This window comes from Notolepis coatsorum (genome assembly GCF_963971535.1).
Source record: "Notolepis coatsorum genome assembly, chromosome: 6".
In the NCBI taxonomy this organism is placed as follows: domain Eukaryota; kingdom Metazoa; phylum Chordata; class Actinopteri; order Aulopiformes; family Paralepididae; genus Notolepis; species Notolepis coatsorum.
The window spans coordinates 124,197,657-124,221,107 of record NC_140170.1 but is presented as its reverse complement, the minus strand read 5'-3'; positions in this window follow the sequence as shown (position 1 = coordinate 124,221,107).

Here is a 23,451-nt window from a genome sequence, read left to right as displayed (position 1 = left end):
CGCGCTGGAATATGACTGCCTTTTCCCGTGTTGTTTGATTAATACCCAGGGATTAAAGTTCTCCTCAATTTGATTCCAAATCGCGATGGATCTCCCGTCAATTTTCTACCTGCTGCATATGATTTCTAGAGGCATACTACAATCTATTTTGATGTCAGTATTGGGTAGCCTACATAAACAATAATACGAGAGCATATACAAGAACAATGAATCTTACTGCCATGTATGATGTAGCAGATACGCCATGTGTAGCCTGCCTATATGTGATCAATACAAACATGAACTTGAATTCCATCATGTCTGTGTGCGGGTCACTGCGGGAACTCACAAGGCTGTTGTCACAATGTAAATAAGAACGTGCACTGAAGAGTTACAGTATGTAGTTGGTTGATTATTTGTATGACAGTCAGTAAACCCTTGCAAAAAGGGTCAGTTAAAAAATCAGTTTTATTTAATGAATTGAAAACATTCAGCATCGCCTTCCTCCCGGCATCCAGCAATAACATGTATCAGGCAAATGCCATCGCAACATTGACTGAGTGGAATCCCTTTCTATTCACATAACTGCATTTGTGATGGAGCTTTGACAGCTACAGTAACAGTCTATTGCTCGATCCATCTCCAATATCACGATGGACCGTGCCGCGGTGGCAAATACCCGAGGGTGGAGAGGATCTTGAATGAATTCCATCATCATATATGTTGTGTGTCTGTCCACTATGTTTGTTACTTTGTTATTCCCCCCCCCCCCCCCCCCTATCTATGTAAAGCGACCTTGGGTCTCTTGAAAGGCGCTATATAAAATGAAGCTATTATTATTATTGTTATTATTATTATTATCATCACATCTGTGCGGGAGCTCACAAATAGACTGTTAGTCTCAGTGAAGTTTCAACGGAGGTCATCTATTCTAACCAACAAATTGAAGTAGAAAGCATTTCGTGACCAATCTTATTTGGAAACATGACACACAAAATAATTTGCTTTTTATTTGAAACAATATCTAATCGCGTTTGGAGGTTGGTGTTTTGCGTCTGCCCCCCCGTGCCAAACAAGCAGGCCAACCTCTTGTTCGCGTGTGAGCCCGTTATAATTACACTACTGTCGCTATTTTACAATGAACTATAATGAATTACGGGTCATACAGAAGTTGAACACTAATGCACGGAAGCTTATTTCCGCCTTGAAACTAATGCAGGACTGAGGAGTGCTTATGCGTAGTAACGATATTCTACCACTGGGCGCCAGGTACGCCTGGTCTGACCTGTGCGTAGATGTAAGCACGGAGTCAAGTTCAAATCGAAATTGATGAATCCCACTCTTTACTTAGAAATGATCGTACGCACAGGGTAAGCACAGATCTGTGCGTAGAACACGTTGATGAATGAGGGCCCTGGATTCTGGTCGGGAGGAGCCCTATATAGTTAAAAGGGGGGGGGGGTGTGGTCCCATTTGATAGGTCAATTGGGTGGGGGAGGGGCACACAGGTAAGGGGACACAGGGGGGGGAATGTCTTTACATGAGGGCATTATATTATTATTCCACAGTTACTCACTTTTCTCTATTATAATGTGGGTGAGATTAATGTATAATATACCAGGATTATTTGGAACAGGTAAAATATTGAAAAGTGAATAGATGTGGTAAAAGAATGGGACCGATGTAATCCATCGGTTATCAGATAATGAATAAAATAGAAAACAATTAAAATAAATGAAAATGTTGGCCAATGTGGTCTGTTGGTTGGCATAACAGTTTAAAATAGAAATATTTACATACGTGATACATGATTGACTGGACTAAAGTCTGTGTTATTTTTATATCAGAGATGTGGGATGTGGGAATATCACCCTTTTCTTTTATTAATAATGGTCTGATTTAGCCACTCAAATACCTATATCAATGAGTGGTCCTCAACTCTGATATCAAACAACAATTAACATACTCATTAGAAGCTATAGCTGTGCACATATCTTGGCCTACCTCCAGTCCCTCATGTCGTGACTCAGACATTTAAGTGGTAACTATGTGTCTTCATGATAATATCTATGGGAGCTAAGATCATGGTTGTACATACAGACATAGTAATTACCCAATACAATACATGTGAACACTGTCTCTGTGTGGTCAGAGTGCACAGGGTGAAAACACAAATTCGTGTGCATAATTATCAGGAATAGGATTTACAAATAGGCATTAACCTAGTGGCTAATGTATAAAAAAATACATTTAGCAACCGTTAACCTAGTGGTTTGTATAAAAACTGATATAAAAGGTGATTATGATAATCGTTATGCATTGTTCTAGTATTTTGCTGTGGTGCATATTATCAATGGTCAAAACAAACTTGGTGTCTTGGAACAAACCAACTGGTTCTGCCCTGTTTAACAATACAATTTTGCAATGTGACTATGTGATCATTCCTCATTGCCATTATAAAATTGGTTAATGCAATCTTACTGATTGTATTTCCAATATATTCTTAGTTAATAATTTTCCAGATACATATGAACTTTGTGAAACAGTTCTTGTTTGTGAATCTGACAGTTGCTGTGTCGCTGTTGACCATCTGTTCTCTGTCTGTCGTGTGGCAGGGCCAAACAGTAACACAGTAAAGATTAAATAAATACATAATAATGTGGACAATGTGTGTTCAGATGCCTCTTGGTCCACAGGTCTCTGATGATGTCTCTCTTCTTGACGGTGCAGTCGGGAACATTCACTCCTCCATCATTCAGAGGGGGCCTACAGGAGGTCGCCGTCCACTCCCTGTGTACCTTGTCAAGGGTCACAGAGTCACCGGTAGCAGTGTGGCGGTCAACTATAGTGGCCTTGCAGACTCTTTTCCTGGAGCTTGTGTTCTCTTCTACCATCACATATCTGCCACTGTGCTCATGCTTGGCCTTCATCAGGCCTAGAGACATGGTGGTCAGGGCGTTTCTTGAATGTGTTGTGTTATGGTTGGTCCCCCGCTCCCCGTCATCGCGGTACCAGAGGGGCGAGGGTTTGCTGGTGTAGCGGCTAGTCAGTAGAACGCTCTCTCTCACACGGATGGCAATCTTGTCATGGAAGTCCACCTTGATGGTCGGGGCTCCATCTCCTTTCTGTAGGTGATGGGTTTGGTCTGCCGTGGTCTGCAGTGCCGGGGTGGCGCAGCAGGCTCAATCTCGTTGATGGTGATGACTCTGAAATCGTAGGTGTCTTCTCTCAGGCCGTCAAAGGTTGATCTCCTCTTCGTCAGTGTCTCCTTGGTCAGTCTCCTTCGTGGTCCTCTGCTCCACTTCCTTGGGGACGTCTGTGTCGTGTGGATGGGTTGGATGGCGGCTCTCTCAGGTTGTGTCGTCGCCCGGGTTGTGCTCCCCTTCGTTTGGTCTGCCATGGGCCGCATGTCTTTCGTGGTTCAGGTCAATCATGAGTCACTCCTTCTCACTTGTCGTGTCCTCTCACCAATATGATCTGAGGATGATAAAATTGCCTTAGAAAACTCCTCACATAAATGATTCAACGCCTTTCTGCTAAAGAGGAAAATAATTTTGGGGTTAATTCAATTCGTTGTAAATAAAATCACTTAATTGAAAATAGGAAATGCAAGCCAATTGCATTAGCAGTGAATCCTTATGCCAAGAAGGTCATATTCACTATAATCTATCAGATCTTGTATCTAACTAGATCTTATAGCATTAGGCTTTAAATAAAATTGTAAATTAATGGTCAAAGTCTTGAATCAGACAAAATAGCTCTTTATCTTCATAGTCTGTGATGTTAAATTGAAGTTGATCTTACCTCAGGATGCGTGCAGTGGGTGTACTTCAGGATACTTACCTCGTCACGACTTCTCTGGCTTTCCTCTCACCTTTAGTGTGGCTCATCATATTAGCATGGGGAAAAAGCATAAAAATATAGGCAGCCAGTTAATTTGGCATGAAATACATCCATTCATTTTCTCGTCTACTCTTAAGTAGCATTAATTTAATTACCTCTAATACACCTTGTGCATTTTTGATAATCATTGTGTAAATGATTATCCTGCTTCCAACTGATACAAATAAATCTAACCCTAACTAACCTTACTGTCATGCATTTGTCCTAATAAACTAACCTACACTGTAGCACTCAACACTTTGATGAACATTGTTACTCAGCTGATAGAGTTGTGTCCTTCCTGATGTCCTGTCGCACAGAACCTGTGAGTCGCTTTGGATAAAAGCGTTAGCTAAATGACCAAGGTAAATGTACATCTTGTACATGTTGATAATTATTGTGTAAATAATTTTATTGATGTTTCACTGGTGTTCTTGATATTTGCAGTCATAGAAATGTATTAGTTTGTTAAAAAGAAGAGTCATGCATGTTATTAGTTAGTGGAAAAATAGAATTGAGAGTAATTTCCTGACTGCATTCATCAGGTACCAGTGAATCATGGTGTTCGCTTATGGCAAGCTGATCTTCAGACATTGCATTCACCAAGCCCTTTCGTGTAGTGCAGGCATTTGCATTGCTTTGTCTCATTCATGCCCTACCCTGTGGGTTTCAAGTGCCCACTCTGAATAGCTTTGTTTCTGTAAAACAAAATTTACATGTGGGTGTTTGGATGCAGATTTGTTTTAACTGGTCAATGGATTGTCTTTCAGCTCCACACCATCTTCGGGTGCATCTTATGTTGACATGCAAATTGTTGGAGTTTCTGTCTTTTGTGATATAATTTGGGTGTAGACCTGCACTGCTCTGCATCTCGCCTCAGAGCCAGACTGTAAATACAAACACATGTTGATTTTCCACTCCTAAGACCATTTTTGAGTGTGTTCTCTTTGATTTTGAGTTCAAACACACATCATCTAGTCTTCATCTATATAAGGTCTAATCGCTTATACTGGGAGTAAGTGTGTGTTACTCATAAATTGTGTTGTGTTCAGTTCTGATGCATGATTTTCTATGGTACCCCGTATCAAAACAATAGAGACGTGGGAGTTAAAACATATACTGTTTTTAAAATAGAAATGATTTGTTGAATAAACATAGCATGTTTGCCTTCTCACTAGCCTTGTGCACATTCTAAGATATAGAAACCTATTTATGAGGAGCGAGCCTACCTGCGCGCCCACAGATACATTACAAATTTGAAACAGGCATTGAGGTTAGCTTTATGTGACTTATAACGTGTAAAGTAATGAAAAACAATCACTCAAGCGATATGGGATAGCTGTAATTCACTGCAAATGAGAAGATAGTTATGTCATGCATCTACATTAGGACTTCATACTTACCGGAAAAAGCTGTTGTGTTCACGTCGGATCCTCACAGTTCAGTTCAGTTATTGAATAACCATATTATCTTCCCCCTTGCAGCGCGTATTTACACATACAAATAAAACATATACTAAACGTGGATTTCATATACCCTCGGCCTCGGGCATATTAAACTTTACGTTCGCCCATGGATAGTTTCATATCAAAATCATAACTTCATGGCGCACATCGTATGACGTCATCGCTCCAAGCGACGTTCACGCGTTCCCATTCGCCTCGGAAATAACGCTTTTCAATCCATGCAGTACTCTTCCGCGAGCTCTCAATAGCCTGGAATTCACCTAAAACCAGCGTTTTGTAACCGAATGAACGCGCCTGTGCATATGTGAAACATAAACAAACAGAAACGATAAACCTACAATTCCCAACCGGACGTTACTTTCCTAGCAATGCTCGGCGCGTTATCAGCCGGTTCTTAACTCAATAAAGCACCGCGGCGGGTTCTAATACTGTCCACATACAAACGAGACTTAAACAGACAAACAAACAATAATACATATAAGTTAACGTGTTTGTATACCTGATTGTATTGGATCGCTGTTCGTTTAATCGACCAGCACCATGCTGCGATAAGGCTTTTATACCCTCGATATACACTATACACCGTTATTAAAGCATAACGACCGAACCTGAACTTCGAAATTTAACAGCGCTATATTAGATTTGAATATACCGTTTAATCACACTCACGGTCCCTTTAACCCACGACTAATGTCCCGTTTAATGTACATTCACGTACTACCGGGACGTCGCATAGTCACCTTCCCGCTATCTGTAGTGATCAATTGGTTAATCTAATCCGAATACATCGTTTTCAGGAATGGAAGAGATTGTGGGCTTAGTTTGAGGTTGAAACTATGAATATTGCAACGTTACTCTGGTAAATCTAATTATGATTCTATCAGCTTCTCTGTCCTAATTCTCGCCTCTTTGCAGAGGAATCACAGAACGTTTCTAACAGAGTAGTGTTTTCCAAGGATATCACGTCTAATAAGCCCACGTTTCTTGCCTTGTTGCCTATATTTTAGCCTGCATCAGCTAAGCTAGGGTTAGCAATCCAACAACCTATATGGTGTGCCTTAGCTTTTGGTCGGCACCAGCTCGATCCGGGAATAGCACTACAACCCCGCAAATCCTCTCAGAACCGCCTGATAAGAACCCGGGTACATGCGTTCCCCGGTAACGATTCTCAATACAGATCAGATTTAATTCACGCTATTCTTACTCAGCCATGATCTCAATATTTGACAACATTCTGTAACATTCACCTGGCACAGAGAAAAGTGGGAAGGTTTTAATTCCTTGCCATACATTTTTGGTCGACCAGTCTATTATACTCACTTTTCTCTGTATAGATGAAACAATACAGCACGCCGGGAGGACGCAAAAGAGTCCGTCACAAGTTCGTAGATGCCAATTGTGGGATATTCGTGGATATCCTGAAGAAGAATGTTCTCAGTCAACCGAGGTACAGTTAATAACAAAGTTTATTAACCAAACAGATAGAAATATATATAGTACATAGAGAGAATGGCCGAGGGGCTCTCCCCAGGTGATCAGCTGAAATGACCCAGGTAAAGACCTGGAATCTGGTCGGGAGGAGCCCTATATAGTTAAAAGGGGGGGGATGTGATCCCATTTGATAGGTAAATTGGGTGGGGGAGGGGCACACAGGTAAGGGGACACAGGGGAGGGGAATGTCTTTACATGAGGGCATTATATTATTATTCCACACTAGCCTATACTAGCCAACCAGTTCTTGCTAAAAAGACGCTCGTTTGACATCGTCATGTAACTCGAGAACCGAGGCACGGAATTGGTAGAGTGAGGTTGCATTAGAACGGCAAAAAATAGATCTTTCGAACAGTATTTATATGTTGGGCGAAAAATGCAACCAGAGCCTCTAGAGTCTAGATGCTCGCAAAGTGCTGCGACTTGTGTGTGTGTTCAGTGCAGGGGCCCAACACGGTAACCCACCTGTTAAGATTCAAACATGGCAAGAGCCAGACACCATGCTGTCGGCTTGCATGCTAGCTAGCTAGCCTATATTAGCCAACCAGTTCTTGCTAACTAGATATCGTGCTAGCTAAGCTGTAACGTTATCAGCCACAACACGTGTAATTTCCCTATTTTCTTTTTGTGAACATGCAAATATTTCTTGTAGAAGTGGCATAATCTTTCATTTACTTGGGTATGTAAATTAATGACTTTTTTCCTTATCTTAGGCTTAGACTATGAGGTGGAACTGTAAGATCTGCAAATCATTGTCTACTACAAGGAGGAATCTACTGAGGCATTACAGACTACAACACGCAACATTCGGTAGTGCACAACCCCAGCCATGTCTACATGATGGTTGTCCTTGCACATTCAAAACACAGGGTGCCCTTCGCACACATTTATCCAGATACCATGCAGCAGGAGAAAGTTCAAGGCCAGGAATTATTAATTTTAAGTGTTTAGTTTGCAGTCGCCATTGTCCTACAGTGAAGGACTACTTTCAGCATATTGGAAGGCATCTGAAGAGGCACAAAACTGTCTTTTGTGTATTTAAAGGTTGTGACTTTTGCACAAATATATACAATACATTTCTCAAACACAAAAACAGAAGCCATATAGGCTATTCTTTGAGTGATTTTAAGCAAGACGTGTTTGCGAGTCACCATAATCAGACTGTTGACCATTCTGATGTAGGCCTACCAGAGGCCAGTGATGGTGAGGAGGATGGATTTTGTGTTTTTATTTATTTCATGGTTATACAGTTTTTAGAAATGTACTTGTACCATTTGAGGCTTCAATGTTCCTTTTTGTCTTTCAGCTGCAGGATGAGTTTCAAAGAATCACAATGGTGCACCTTGAATCACAGTTCATGTCCAAGCTGGATGAATACACTCCCAAGCTGTTGGCCCTCTTCCAGTCCAAGGGTGGCGCCGTGGGGATGAGGTTGAAGGCTATCCTACTTGAGGTATTCTTCAATGACTTTTCTGTTTGCTAATATTTTCAGGGATGTTGTGGTCAAACTGCTGGAATATCATTGCTTATATGAAATATACAGCAGGTATTGTTCGCTTGTCATTCTCTCTACAACAAAGAGTATGAAATAGTTGCAGATCTTTTAAATACACAGTTGGCGGCTGGTTCTATTTCATTCTGGCCTCCGCTCAGCAACAGTCTGCACGCACTTCACTTCGTGCACGAGCACTGAATAAAAAATTCCACAATGTACCTTTACATACCAACATTCGTCTGGCCACACCCCTATCCGCTTACCTTCATAAGCAGGTGTGTGGTCACCTACTCGCCTCCTTCTTCACTTTCACCACAAGGAAGTGCCTTCGGTAGATACCCACACTTGACGAGGTTGTTTAGTTAAAGAAAGTTGATACGGTTTAAATTTTTTCTTGCTTTTTTCTTCTCTCATATATTCATAAGAAAAAAGCTAAGTCATAATGTCTACCTCGGAGGGTCGCGCTCGCAACGCCACTCTTCACCAGCGGTTCTCCATTGCCGCCTCTGTCGTGCGTCTTGGAGCGGGGTTGAGGCCTCTCTCGTGGTCGGCAGCCACGCCCGGTAGGCGTCCGATGGGTAGTTTGCCTCTCCAAGGAGCTGGTGCACCAGTGCCGTCTCCTGTGCGATGGCCTGGTTCCGGCTCTGGTTCCTCTGCTTCCGGGGAGTCGTCCGCTGTTGGGCGGCCGGCGCCTTTGGTTGCGGGGGATTTGAGACGCAAACTTTTTGTGTCAGCTCGCTCCCGTCGCAAGATGGTGGCTTGCAGACGCGAACGGCCTGGTTTTGGTGAGTTGCTGGAGCCGGATGAGGATGCGTCTGTCTCTACATGGCCGATGGAAACAGAGGACTACATGATAGAGGCGGACGGGTTCTTGTTTGAAGGCCCGGTGGAGACATGTCTCCCGCCCGTACAGGTAACACTGGAGGGGGGTGAGATGTCTCCTTGGGGTTCCTCGTCTGCAGATGTTGGGTTAGAACCTCCAACTCGGCGGCGGGATGCCCTGCTATCAGCCACATCAGAATGTGGCTCCTTAAGCAGTAGTCTGCTGCATGTGAGGGACGCGGGCTCGGAGGGGGAAAGTATGCAGGGGGAACTGCGTGCTTTGTTACCCGAGCTCATGGCGGCGGCAGCAGTCGCAAACGGCGTGCCGCTGCTGCAGCCACTGCCTGTTCCTGTCCCTGACGATCTCATAGGTCATCTATGGCAACGTCGCCCGGTGAGAGGAGTGGACGTTGTCTACCCATTTTTCCCTTCAATGGCGGCCTATGTCCGTCAGGGACAGGTGGTCTCCCACATCATGGGCCTTACTCGCGCCTACGTGCAAGTCACGCGGGTGGCGGGTTTGGTAGACGGCATGAAGGAGGGCGTGCCACGGCTTGATAGGCCGATGGCGGCGCTCCTTGTCCTGAGGTGGTGTGGGAGCCGTTACGGAAGCCGGTTCCCCAAGGGAAATCGGCGAGGCGGTTGGCGTATTGGAGCGACCAGTCATTTATCTCCGGGACACAATCTCTAGCTACCACTTCCAACATTGCGCAGCTGGCGAGATTCATGTCCGGGATATTGACGGGCGGCACGGAGCTGACTGATTTACAGCATGATCAGCTCGCCCAGTCGGCAGGAGCCATCCTGCATCTGATTCAGCCGCAGGCTATAGCTGCTGGGAAAGTGCGCGCCCTGGCCACTCTGATCCAGCGCCACCTTTGGCTGGAGCAGGCGCGTGTGCCGGAGAAAAAGAGGACTCCCCTTCTGACGGCACCACTCTCCGAGGCTGGACTATTCGGGTCGGCACTGCAGCTGATGACCTTAACCTGCAGGGAGATGCAGGAGGAGCGCTCCGTGCTCCAGCCTCATTTCCCCCCGCCCGATGTTGCCGGTGGAGTCAGACGGCCGCCGTGTCGTCGAGGTTCCTCCGCCGTGGCCGCCGCTGCTACCACCGCCACTGCTGGACCTTCGGCCACTGCAGCCAGCCCATCTACGCCCGGAGGTGACGGTAGGGATCGTAGAGACCAGCCGCCGATCGTTTACCGTCCCTCCGGGGCTCCACGCGGCTCGTGGCAGGCGTCGCTAAGTTCAGTTGACTTTTTCCCTCTGTGGTCCCCCCCTGTTCCCTTCCCGGCCCCACTATGATTTTTGTTGAAAAATAAAGAGTCCCTCCTAAGGAGGGACTGTATTTTTTGTTAACAAACTGTGTGTTTATTCACCAAACATATGATGGGGATGCAACGTGTGAATCTTTCGCTAGTATGGGTTTGATAGGAGGGCTAGACGTTACTTCATGTTAGAGCTTAAGCAAGGCCTGCAGCCTACACTCGGTTGAAAAGGGGGTTTTTCTGCCTCGACCTGAATCTTCACATAAAGGTAGAGGTTAGTTGTGTGCTCTGTTGCTTAAACAGTGATATTGAGCTGCAACACTATTGTGTTGGTTTGCAGTAATGCTCTTATGAAAACGTATCACGGCTCAGCCGCTCTCTCTCTCTATCAGATTTTCTGTGTCTTACAGTACAACATAGATACAGGTGTCGGGTTCACACATACACAACTTGGCCTTGCTATAAACCCTGTTCACAGATGTGTCTGTGGCTAGCGTGCATTAGATTAGCTTGCGCTATTCATTGGCATTGCTACTGAAGGTATCATATGGCTGTTGTTGTTGTCATATGCGAGGGTTGGGTTTGCGAGGGGGTACCGTATAAACCCCTCCTTCCCTCTTCTGATTGGTCAGGGGGTTTCTGGGACTCTCTTTTCATTCGGTCAGGGTCAAGCTGTTAGGCAGCTTGGCACGGGGGGGGGGGGAAGGGTTTCCCAGACTCCGCACCTATCACAGGCGATTGAGTCTTGGGTTTCCCCCCGTCATAGCAAACGTCACTAGGCACGTTTCTATTGGACGCCGGCTTCCGTGAGTTTAGACCTGTATGTAGGGTCTGTTGTTGTCAAGTTGTCGGGGCAGAGCGTAGGAACTTACTGTTCTACTACGCTCGATATACGTGTAACTTTAGTCGGTTGGTCACATGACTCAATGTTACCGTGACTTTTCAATCTATGGCTCACGTGGGAAGTCTCTCTGAGGAGTTCCGTCTCTCCTCTGTGGTGAGGGTGGCGGGATGTAAAAATGTAAAAAAAAAATTACCCTCGGCTGCGTCACGTGGGATTCATGTCAGTCGTGTTTCTTTCTTTTTTAATAAAAAAGAGTGGAGAATATGAAGCACGACAACCTTCTTGTCGTTCTCCCAGGCGCCTTGAAGGATCAATGTGGGGTCTGGTTAGACTGTCCATTGATATGTTTTGGGTCCCGACGCATACATAGTGCTGGCTCGGGGTGTTTCTGTTAAGGATCATGCGGGAGGGCAACTGGGATGGGGGATTTTTTCCTCTTCCGAGAGCCTGTTACTGGGTCTCGATGGATTCTCGTTCATATCTGGGGGATGTTAACGGAATAGATCAGAACATAGGTAGAGGGGTCTCACGCCCTTGGGGTGGGCCACTGAGCGCGGTATAAATAGGACCGTCTGGGTGGCGCCCTCTTTTCATATTTTAGATCAACACGCATACCTGCCCCCTCTCCTGGAGTGGGCATGCCGGCGTGGTTAGGGCACGGGACTGGTTCTGGTCGCGCTGGTCCAGGTCAGTTAACCCGTCTGCTGTTCTGGTACCCTGAGGGACTTGTGCTTTTTTCGGGGGGGAAAATGCCGGGTCGGCCCGGGTGTCACGGGGTTAGGCGTTATGAGACCCTTTGTTGGGTACACGTTGTACCTGGCATTATTATAAGGGGCTGGTTCTCCTTTCTTTCGCTCCTCTCTCACGCATGGCGAAGAGGGGGCTGTTGGGGTGGTCTTCTGGACCTCCTCTGGTAACCCTGTGTGCTTCCCGAGCCGCCGGGCCCGGTCCGAAGTAATGTTTCGTTGAATCCGTAGGCCTGGGATAACCCCTTTTTTCTTGAGGGGTTATAGGAACAACCACCGCATGTGGTACCAAGAGGGTGGTTGATTCCCTGGTGTGTTGGAGCAGAGTCAACTCCCGGGTTACCCAGTTGAGTGTGCCCCTGCACATTCATGACGTCTGCCAATCGTGTCAGCCTTCTCTGCCTCGACCCCTCTGGGTGGGTTTTTTTTGATGGAGGCTTTGTCATGGTGCGCAACAACGCCAGCATACACCCCTTCTGCCGGGGGGGCTGTTTTCAGTTGACCCCTTTGGCGCCTGTCTCGTCCGCAGTGCTCCAGGCTCGGGTCTACAGCCTGTTGCCTGGTTTCCCCGGTACGCTGCCTGCTTCCGTTGGTTAACTTTTTTAATGCTTTACGGCCATGCTGACTGCCTGTGTTGCAGGGTCAGTGTGCCAGGCGGTGTACTATTGGGGGGAAAGGGCCCGCTCTTGGAGGGGCCCTGTCCGAATACGCTGGCGATGTGGGGGGCGGTGTCACTAAGTGATAGCCTGGTGGGGTCTTGATGCCTGGCGTCATTGACCTCTCCGGGCCCCCCTTCAGTGGGTCTGGGTCTGCCTTCGCGCTCCGCTGCTACGGCCTTGCCACAGGGTTGAGTTGCTCTTGACCCCGTGATTTTGGGGGCAGTAACGAGGGTTGTTCCTTCCGTTCGTTCCCTGGTGGCATGCGGGTTGTGCGTGTGCGTAGTCGTGGGGTCAAGCCACAATCTGCTCACCCTGTGCGTTGAGTTGCTTGAGTTCCTCTTCGCGCGGTCGGATCCGTCTCCCTCTCGTCCTCCAATAGGGAGGGTCGGGGGGGCTCGGTCCTCCCCGGTCTGATTGTTGTGGGGGGCCTCAGCGGGGTACATTTGTCGAGCTTCTGGCTTCCACTCAGCTTCTTTCAAGTTTTCAAGTTTCTTTAATAGTTGTCATACAGAAGTACAGAATACTTTCATACAAAATGCTTCTTACTGTTACGCTCCAGAGACTGTGCTAGACAAGATAGTATCAAATAACATAGTATAGCATGTAATTTAGAAGTAGAAAATGAGGTCACAGTGTTCAGTATAGACATATGTACAATGTTCGATGCAGAATAGACGTAACTGAGTTACCATATAATATACAATACTATGCAGTGTACTAATGTACAGTACTATATAGTGCAAAGCAGAAATGGGATGAGGTACAATTTAGGTACAATTTACAGTAAGGTGTACGAGTTGTAGTGCAATCCTTCATCAATAAATATAAAGTGTGGGGAGTGGGTGCTACAGTGTGTTTGTTTAAAGTGAGTGTGTGCTATAAAGTGTGTGGAGTGGGTGCTACAGTGTGTTTGTTTAAAGTGAGTGTGTGCGTGTGGCTGTGTGTGCTATGTGCGTTTGATGGTTGTTGTTGTGTAGTGTTCATTGTTCGTTTAGCAGCCTGATGGCCTGGGGATAGAAGCTTCTTCTGAGTCTTTCTGTGCTCGCCTTGAGACTCCGGTATCGCTTGCCTGACCGCAGCAGTTCAAAGAGGCAGTTGTTCGGGTGACTGGAGTCCTTAATGATTCTCTTAGCCTTGCCCCTGCAACGCTTGTTGTAAATGTTCTGGAGGGTGGGGAGCCCCCCTCCAATTGTGCGTTCGGCTGAACGTGTCACTCTTTGTAGTCTGCTTCGGTCTTGTGCAGTGCTATTCCCAAACCAGGAGGTGATGTTGCCAGTCAGGATGCTCTCTATTGTACATGAGTAGAAGTTCTTAAGGATCTTCTGACTGACTTGGAACTTCCTTAGGCGCCTGAGGAAGTAGAGGCGTTGTCGTGCCTTCTTCACAACACTGTCAATGTGTGTGGTCCATGTCAAGTCCTCGGATATGTGGGCTCCGAGGTAGTTAAAGCTGTTGACTCTCTCAACCGGTGCCCGTCGATGCTGAGGGGGCTGTAGTCCTTGACCCCCGACCTCCTGAAGTCCACAATCATCTCCTTTGTTTTGCTGACGTTCAGGGAGAGGCTGTTTTCCTGGCACCATCCCGCCAGGACCTTGACCTCTTCCAGGTAGGCCCTCTCGTCGTTGGCAGAGATCAGGCCCACCACCACTGTGTCGTCAGCAAATTTGATGATTGTATTGCTACTCCGCTGAGCCACACAGTCGTGTGTGTACAGGGAGTAGAGGAGGGGACTCAGAACACAGCCCTGGGGGGCCCCTATGTTGAGGGTGATGGATGAGGAGGTGCAGTTGCCTGCTCTCACCACCTGGGGTCTGCCCGTCAGGAAGTCCAAGACCCACTGGCAGAGGTTCTCTTGTGCAGACTGACGCTGAGCGGAGGCCAGAATGAAATAGAACGTAAGGTTATGTATATAACCAAGTTCTATGAATTCTGGTGACGCTCAGCGTCAGGACGGCGCTGCGGCCCTTGATCTTGCCTTGTGGTGAAAGTTTGGGAAGGAGGCGAGTAGGTGACCACACACCTGCTTATGAAGGTAAGCGGATAGGGGTGTGGCCAGACGAATGTTGGTATGTAAAGGTACATTGTGGAATTTTTTATTCAGTGTTCGTGCACAAAGTGAAGTGCGTGCAGACTGACGCTGAGCGTCACCAGAATTCATAGAACTTGGTTATATACATAACCTTACGTTAATGTGGGGCACCTGGTTGGAATTTTTTTTTCAAAATGTATTTGGTTAATTTCTGTTTATTTTGAGATGGACTCTTATTTGACCAGCTTATTGAGAACTCCACTGGTTTGGATTCATAACCAATTGCAAAGTTTTGGTGCTCGGCAGTTCTGATAATAATTACTGGACCATGGAAGGTAATTACACACAAGACACGTGTGTGCGGGAGGCGACAAAACACAAACTCATTTCATAATTATGTACTCTGAAAATATGTGAATGTCCCCGAGTTTGGTGACTAGTATGGGGGGTTATGGTGTTAAAAGCTGAACTAGTCAATGAACAGTAAGGAAGTAGGTAAAGGCGTCCATAGGCCCACAGTTGATGCAGTTGCTCACATCCTCCACACTGCAATATACTGAAGAATAATGATTATTTGTGTCATTTCAGGCTCCGAGCATCAACATCACCAGAGATGTTGCCATTCGGGGCTTGGTGATCTACCTTGGGGAATATACAGATCAGCTCTTAAAGGAGTATGATGTAAGTTGAAGCACATGTTAAAAGAGAGAAAAGGGTTGGGGGCAACTTTAAGCCTGAGGATGTTTTGTGAATACGGCCATTGGTTTTCTTGTCCAAAGGTTGGAAGGAAGGAATTTGGGAGATGTTCAATTATAGGACCTTCTCCTGTGGCTGTACAGTCTAAAGTTGCTTGCCCTTTCAGGATGCTGATGGAGATGGTGTGTTGCAGGACCTTGCTGTACAAACAACAAAAATCTACACGATCAAGAAGGAAACATCAGATGGTCCCGACGACATCGGTATCGTCATAGAGGGCGTGAAAGTTCTGACTGCTCTGGGTAATTTCCCATGGGCTTGCTCCATGCTAGTTGGGTTGGCATATGCAGTGAACCTTGCCTATCCCAAGGAACTAAGGTACACAGAATTAAAGGCCTTTACATTTTTCTAACCTACCTTGAATGAACCTGTATTATTTATGCCATTTTCTTTGGTTTTCTTCCTCTCTTTGATCTCAGGTACACATTCGAAGTCTTCCAGAAACTCTTCCTGAAGCTGGATTGTACAAGGCTGTCTCCAAAAGTGACCAACCTCAAGAATAAGATACTGGTAAGAAAGGTGACCCTTGCAGAGTGAAAGGGAAAAGTCACTGTCAAAAATAACATTGTTTCCTTCAAGTTTTGGTTAAATGTGAGTTTCAGTGATCCGGTTACTGTAAGTAGTTGTTTCATCTCAGATTTGTCCAAATAGCCATACTTATTTGAGCGGAGAGGCTTCATGGTTTTGAATATTGGCACAGAACAGTTTGTTTATAATGTGCACCTTGTGTACACTTTACCTTGCGGGGTGAGGCAAGGTCAAGTGTTGGGGCATTTACAATGTTGTGAGACTGTTGTCCATTTCATTTTAAGCACCTGACATTGGTTTTCTTCCTCTCTTTGGTCTCAGGTACACATTCGAAGTCTTCCAGAAACTCTTCCTGGAGCTGGATTGGACAAGGCTGTCTCCAAAAGTGACCAACCTCATGAATAAGCTACTGGCTTAAGAAAGGTGACCCTTGCAGAGTGAAAGGGAAAAGTCATTGTCAAAAATAACATTGTTTCCTTCAAGTTTTTGTTAAATGTGAGTTTCAGTGATCCGGTTACTGTAAGTAGTTGTTTCATCTCAGATTTGTCCAAATAGCCATATTCATTTGAGCGGAGAGGCTTCATGGTTTTGAATATTGGCACAGAACAGACACATTCAAAGTCTTCCAGAAACTCTTCCTGGAGCTGGATTGGACAAGGCTGTCTCCAAAAGTGACCAACCTCAAGAATAAGCTACTGGCTTAAGAAAGGTCAAGTGGTGGGGTGGGGGTGAGGGGAGGCAAGGTCAAGTGGGGGGTGTGGGGTTATGTTGTGCTTAATTTTTATGTTTAAACTTGCAATAAACTTGCAATAAAATGTTTTGATTTTGTATAAATACATGTTTACCTGGCATTCTTTTTAATATGCATGGTAATCTGTTGACCCAATTCAAGTAAACCAAGCACCGCAAGAAGACATGATATTGGGTATAGAAATGAAGAAATTATGGGAACAGTGACATTCAGTGTTATTGAAGTCCTATAATGCCAATTAAAACACATTTGCATTATTCATTAGAGCAGGTAAATAAGAATTGCCATGTGTTGTAAATAATGTGTATATAGTGTTTAGTTAAAAAAATTAAGTTAACTAAGGGAAACTTCATATAATTGAATAGATTTACTTAAAAAAATTAAGGCAACAATGGGACACGTCATATAATTGAATATATTTTAATCACATAAGTTTGATTAAAATTGATTGAATAAGTGAACAACATTTTAACCAAAAACTTAAGTGCATGTTATTAATAATAACAGTTCAAATGTGTTGGATTTAGTAATAACATGCCAAATCATGAGTTAATATAGCCAATTTTTTTTTTGCAAGTACAACTCAAAGGGAAATTGATTTAAATTTACTTAAAATGTTGGGCTATATTAACTCAATTTCACAAGGGAAATTGATTTCAATTTACTTAAAATGTTGGGCTATATTAACTCATGATTTGGCATGTTATTACTAAATCCAACAATTTTTTTACACACAAGGGTAATAATTATTTGTATTTTCAGACTGTATAGGCGCAGATACAGCCTGAAAATACAAATAATTATTACCCTTGTGTGTCGTGTCATCATCACATACCGCGATATACTGAGCACACATTAGGAACAAATGTACGTTAGCGCCCACCACATCAAGTACGTCTACACAACATATAAGAGTTGTTTGTAGGTCGGAAATGGTGGAATAGATTTACCAACAAAAAAGGTGTTTAAACTGCTCATACCTTATTAAAAGTGTGGGGCAGGAGCAGCACGGATAACTTGGTTCTGCATGTATCGTGCTTCCATTCAAACAGACGGCAACACACGTGAAGTCAAGTCTCACTCTCGTGAGACTTCCTCTCTAGATACTCTACCTGGCCAGGGTACTCCTGGGTCCTAGTGCCCCCCATGTTACACTATATGTCATGCACATGTATTTTATATGTTAATACAATTGCATTTATCTTTAGTCCTAATTCTGTCACTGTTTGATGTCACAAAGAAGGGTGTATCCGAAAGCTGTCTACAACATTTGTAACATGTGATGAAAAAGTAAACAAATAATTAACTGTATTAGACATTTCTTAATGATGAATAGGCTTCACTTCAGTTTGGCCCCCACGATAGCATCTGCAAATGATTTATAGATGTTTTATGAATGTCTTAACAAATCATTTGTTGAACATGAAAAATAAATGGAGATACAGTAGTCATTTTTTCATATCCATTTTTCAAAGCATCTACAAATATGTTACTACACATTAAACAACATTATTTAATGATGAACAAATCAAGTACAAACAATGTTGGTAATGAGTTATAAATAATGTAGAACTAATCTGTAAATGTTATACAAATATAGTTATAAATTATTTAATAGTCATTTTGAATGTATATAAATGGTTTGTTCATGATTAGTTCATTATCCACTAATGCGTTATAAATACTTTGTAAATGTTATACAAATATAGTTATAAATGATTTAATAATCATTTATGAATGTATATAAATGGTTTGTTCATGATTAGTTCATTATCTACAAATACCTTATAAATGTATTATAACAGGGTGTTATTATAAAGTGCTACCGATAGATTTTACTTTTCATTTTGGTCAAGTCTATTTCGTGAGAGCGACCATTTTGGTTATTTTGAACCATGGTAATTGTAGTTTTTTTGCAGCCATTTTGTAGCAGACTTCCACAGGTCTGGTTCTGCGTTGGAATTTTGGAAAACTACACTTCCCTTAAAGTTCTATGGGGTTCAAGGTTCAAAGTTCTGTATGAATTATTTCAATAACTGTTATTATTCAGGATAATAAGCCACAAAAGGTAAAGTTTTTGACAAATATTGAAAGGCAGTTAGTTTCTCTTCCCTATTGTTAACATGTAGGAACAATTAGATCTGAAATTAGTTTCAAAACGGCTGCACTGTGGGGAAAATAAAAAAGTACAGTAGATTACAGTAGATTTCATTATCTGTTCTTATGCACGCCTGGTGAGTGGTGATACTAAATCCAAATTGAACTCGGGCATTTGAAAGATAATATATGTATATATATATATAAATGTGCAAATTGGCTATAATAAGGTAATTTATAAGCCTGCTATTCTTTATTCCATAATAATATTTCAAATTGCATTGGTCCAGATGGGAGAATTCGGTACTGTATCTACAGAACCTTCTGTTTAATCATCTTCCCTTTATCCATTTCCTTAAATGTTATTGTACACATGATCTCAATAAGGTACTGAATGAGATCAGTGGCCGTTCTTAATGTTTGGTCATTATTAGCATGGTGTTATTCACTGTCAAAGATGCAAAGCAGGACTTCCGGTATGGTGAGCAGGGTGTAAGACGTGATTTCCCTCTCTCCCTCATGTTTTTTTAAATTCCACGTTTTAAGACACCAAACCTTCATAGTTATTTTTTATATATAAGTATTGATACAGCCGACTAAATATTTGGCTTCACAAAGATGACATCCAAGACTCCAAAACCAAAACGGGGCGATGTTCAGAAAGAAGAGGCGGATGACGCTGTTAGCAAGGCCTGGCTAGCTACCCTGCTTGAAAACCACAAAGAGGCTATCACCACCGAGTTCAGGAAAGCCATTACCACTCTGGAAAACAAACTTGACCATATGAAATCGGATGTGGCAGACAACGGACAGCGGGTCAAGTCCCTGGAGGAGAATGCGGAAGTGTAAGCGAAAGAATGGCGTCGCTAGAGGCTACATGTGCCGAACTGAGGGCTAGCCATGCTATGCTAAAGGCTAAAGCTGAGGACCTCGAGGCTCGAGGGCGGCGGAACAACCTCCGGATCATTGGACTACCAGAACAAATTGAGGGCCCAAGACCAACATCCTTCTTCGCCACCCTTTTATCCCAGGTTTTTGGGGCAGAAACCCTCCCTACCCCTCCAGAATTGGACCGCGCACACAGGTCGCTAGCAGCTAAGCCGAAGCAGGGTGAAAGGCCTAGGCCTGTTATCGTCAGGTTCCATAATTATCAAACCAAAGAACGGGTGATCCGGGAGGCCAGAAAGAGAAGGGCAGAGATGCAGTACAACGGTCAACAAATTGCTTTCTACGAGGATTATACCCCGGCTGTGTTGGAACAGCGAGCACCGTACCGCGAGGTGATGGCACAACTTTATAAACGAGGGCTGAGGCCTATTCTTCATTACCCAGCCAAACTGATGATTATGGAGGAGAGCGGGGACAGATTACGCTTGATGACTGTTGGCGATGCTGAAATGTACCTCAAGGCCAAGCTAGCCTAGCGTGGACGGCTACCTAACGATTACCTAGGGGTAAGCTAACCTGACACCAGCAGCAACAAACAATGAATGTAGAATGTAGACTGAAATTATAGACATTGGTTGGGCTAAACTGGTCAACCGTGTTAGACCTGACACTTACACTTCATGGGGAGATGCTATTGACATTAATCGGACTGGCTTCTGAAACAGAACCTTATGCTTCCCATATAGCCGACGCGGATTCTATTTACACTTATTTCAAATTTTTTTTCTTTTTATTATTCTTTATTAGCGCTTCTTTTACATGTGTCTCTCTCTCATTCAAATTGTAGACGTTCCCTCTGTTTAGAGGCCGCAAGATAAATAGACTGGACCGGTTTGACTGGATAAGGAAGGTCCTAAGTATATGCTTCAGGAGTACTCAATGCGCGGATTGAAATGTACAGAGACTGGGCCTGAATTTATTAGACCATTTACCTAGGTCTAACAGACACCTCGGGGCCAGGTGAAACCAACACCAACAGCAATAGATATAATTACGACATATTAAATGTGCGGCTGAACTTGTAGACTTTGGTTGGATTACATTGCCTAGTCACAATAGTGTGGCCACCTATGCCTCAGAAGGGTAATATTATTATGTCAATCAGAGTGATGCCTTCAAAGGGAACCCCATGCCACTCAGGTTGCTATAGCCATGACCTTGTGACTAATTGCATGCCGTTTTCTTCTGCTCCCTATTTCGTAATTTTTGTTGTTGCCTTTTTATTTTTTATATATATAATTTTCTTTTTTTTCTTAACTTAATTTGCCCTTTCTTTTTGTATGGATTTATGTACATATGACTCTATGCAGGGTGAGCATACTCAGGGTACACATGCTCCTCTTACTATCTGTGGGTCTCAATACAAACAAGCCGGATAGTATCTACTGGGTAGTGGGGGTTTTGTATACATGTTTCAGGAAGTACTCAAGGTAATGACTGAACCAATTCAATTTGTACACGCTTCTTTTTACTGTCTGAAGGTACAGGTCTCTAACACTGCCGAATGTAGCTAACCACACTACCTTTCTATACATATTTTAGGTATATATTGATGTCCCTGGTTTGTGTAACCCCTGTAACTGCGTAGACCTCTTGATTATTATTATTTTATTCATTAAATATATATATAATTTTTTTAAAGACAAAAAAAAAGTGGTGCCTCTTTTTCAAGCCTCTATCAAGGTTTCGCAATTTTTTATATCCCTAGTTGGCATGGTAGCAGGGGCTAAAGACATTCTCTTCGAGCTGTTATAGGTTGGAAGCGGGCTTTGCCTATGTCCACTGAATTATAGGTTAACCTAAGCACACTGAAGCGCCTCGGTATACTCGTTCACTCTCAACTTTTTATGGGTCACACTCCTTAGTGGGAGTCATTAGTAGCGCTTTTACATCCATGCTCTAATGGATGACCCCCGAGTCGTGTTTCAAATATCTTTCATTGTTATTCTAATTATAATTTTTGAATTTATTCATCCTTTTTTATTTTATTTTATTTTTTATTAAATTTTTTGGCTGTTCGAATGTTCTTTAAACACAGTTTAAAAGTTTATCCATAACTATATTGGAGACTGTTCGAAATGAACGGGAGAGAGGGGAAAAGAGGAGTGAGGATGAAGTCTCCACCGGAAGGGGCGTATCCTGAGAGATACAAAGGCTGTTACTGTTCCCTTAGGGACCAAGGGATGTACCCCCGGGTGAGTATGGTTGTGTATGGTTGTGTGGGTGCTTGTGTGTGCGTCAACCCCCCCCCCCCCCTTTTTCTTTATCCCCCTCTACCTTTCTCCTCTCTTCCAATGTTTCACCTTTTCAACTCAGGTATGTATATACTTAACAGAACATGGCAGTGACGGGCAGGAACATCCGCTTCGTCTCATGGAATGTCAAAGGGATAAATAACTCTATCAAGGCGAACAAGGTACTTAACCACCTACGGCATCTCAAGGGTGACCTTTGTTTTTTTACAAGAGACACACATCTGCACTTCAGATATCCCCTGTATTAAGAGAGCATGGATGGGACACATTTTTCATTCTAAATTCTCTGCAAAAGCCAGGGGAGCTGCAATTATTATACATAGGGATGTACCCTTCGAGCCTTCCACCATTTTAACTGACCCTGACGGAAGATATGTTATAGTGTCGGGCAGACTGCAAAACATTCCGGTGGTTTTGGCCTCAATATATGCACCAAATTGGGACAATGATAAATTTGTATCCAATTTATTTTCCTCGATACCTAACCTTAATGATCATCACATAATTATCGGAGGGGACTTTAACCAGGTCCAAAACATAGAACTTGACAGGTCTTCGGATAGACGTACTACCATCTCCAAAGCGGCGAACATCCAAAAATTTCACATGGAACAGCTTGGCCTTATAGACCCTTGGAGAACAAAATGTCCTACCGATAAACTTTTCTCCTTCTTTTCCCATGTCCACCACACATATTCGAGGATAGACTTCTTTTTACTAGATGAAAAACTACTACATGATGTAATCTCTACTAATTACCATAGTATAATCATTTCCGATCATGCCCCGACATCCGTTGAAATTAACTTCCCCCAGCGTAGAACACCCTCTACATTTTGGAGATTCAACTCACACTTACTATCGGAACCTGAATTTAAGGATTTTAATCATACACAAATAAAAATTTTCTTTGAGATAAACGACACGCCTGAAATTAGCAGTGACATACTCTGGGAGGCCTTTAAGGCATATCTCCGCAGACAAGCTATCTCCTTTACCTCTCATTTTGGGAAGCAGATACAATCCAATATTATTTGCTCTCAACTAGTAAGATCGAGAGACTACTCCTGCACACCAAGCAACGTTTTTTCGAGCAGGGGGACAAGGCAGGAAAATTGCTTGCGTACCAAGCACGAGTGGCGAGTGCCTCTAGACTGATTCCCAGGATAAAATCCCAATTAGGTGTCACTACAACAGACCCTACGGAAATTTCGGACATTTTCTCTGACTATTATTCCAAACTTTACACGTCGGAGTCTTCCCAACAGGACTGGGATCGCCCAAACCCCCTCAAGTCTCTCAAGTACCCTCAAGCGAATAAAGCGGAAGCTGAAGAGTTGGGCACGCCTATAACCATCTCTGAAGTGACTGAGGCAATCAAATCTGAATCACTATGACAACAGATCAAAAAGTTTGAACCTGGTCGAGGGCAGGG